This window comes from Calonectris borealis, chromosome 3, assembly GCF_964195595.1.
Source record: "Calonectris borealis chromosome 3, bCalBor7.hap1.2, whole genome shotgun sequence".
NCBI classification, from domain to species: Eukaryota; Metazoa; Chordata; class Aves; order Procellariiformes; family Procellariidae; genus Calonectris; species Calonectris borealis.
Genome location: NC_134314.1, coordinates 26,972,910 through 26,974,563, shown reverse-complemented (window position 1 = coordinate 26,974,563; position 1,654 = coordinate 26,972,910).

Here is a 1,654-nt window from a genome sequence, read left to right as displayed (position 1 = left end):
GATGCGAACATGAGACCAGATCAGTGTTCTGATCGGCTGCATTTACTGTCTGTCTCAGCAGTAGGTGCTTAATGAACACCCAAAACCATTCCTGCTCTCTGCAGAGCAGCTGCAGCTCAGCCTTGATGCAAGGGTAGGTTTCCTTCCAGCAGCACTGAGACACTGTCTTTATTCCTTTCTTCCTTTGGCCTCATGTCAAACGGCTGCGTTCACCATTTAGGTACGGTTTGGTGTTAGTCTGGGTCAAATGATTACCAGGTCAGCTGGCAATCATGCTGCTCTCTTCCTCTTGTCTGTACAGAAACCTGCTGGTGGACTTCAACCACATATACTGATGTTGCTGTTTGCTAGTAGCACCTTCTGGACTAGTCTACCTGGTAATGTTTTGCTTACCGAAAGCTCTTCTGCGTCTTGTCTTCAGTCTCTCATCTCTTGATGGCTTTTGCTGAGTAGGACCATTTAAAATATCTATAGAGGAAGAAATAGGTTGACATTCAGCATAGCATGAATAGCATCCCGATACTGATGTTGAAACAAGTGCCACAACTCTTGGTGGTCACGTTAACCCTTGACACCTTTCAGATGGAGCAGTTTGGCTAGCTGTGGGTTGTGGGGGAACACCTCTCTCCTGGCACCCAGCCTCTGTCCTGGGCAATGGGAGCTCAGCACGAGCTGAGACCCATCCTGGGGGAAAATTGAAATACAGTGAAGTATGGGGGCAATGGGAGAGGAAGGAAAATGGTTGCTGGTCGTCCTCCTCTCCTCCATCCCACCAACCTCCCTGGACCCATCCTCAGCACTGTGCTCTGCCAGAGCACCCCCGGGAGAGCGAGGGTGGCCAGCGGCTGGGAGCGAGTTTTCATTCTCTCCCTTCTGTGCTGCTCCTGCATCAAAATACTGTCGCTTCAGATGCACCCACTGCAGTGGCCTGGCCAGGGAACCCTCCCCTGGGGAATACCATGTCCACTGCCTTGAACACCAGGTGCCACTGAGGTCCTAAGACAACATTTCCTTGCTATTTACTTTAGCTGATATTTTTCAGTTATTTTGTTGAAAATATCATGGGTTTTTTCCCTATGGAAAAAATGGCTGACTCCATCTCTGTCAAAGTGATCTACGGAGAAACACAACACAAAAATACTCTCCTATAAGCAATACTAAAACATAAATTGAAAGAGGACACCCAGTCTTAGGTGCCCGGGAGCCTGCTTGATGTTTGCCATACTAAAGCAACCACCTGTAAAGCAAGCCTTGTCCCTTCAGCTGCTGAAAGATCAAATTGCTTCAGTGCAGCAACTTTCTCACAAAATAATGATAACAAATATATTTGCTGATTGGACCAGAAGTGCACTTGAGTTGCAGAACTGTAATAACTTTGCTGGCGGTTAAGATGCAGGTTCCTCCTGAGGGAAAGGTTATACGCTAATCATTCATGGTATAATGGGAAGAAACCAGGTCATAAGGGGACTGAACACATTCTAAAAATAATGTAATCTGGTGGGGAAATGAAGAAGTCTGCAAGATGCAAACTTGGAGGACACTCTGGCTTGACTTTTTTGTCCTTTGAAACTGAAGATCCCAGATCAAATCCTACCTGGGCCTTCAGCAGCATAAGAACTGAAAGTCCTGGTTTCGGCTGGGATGGAGTTAATTT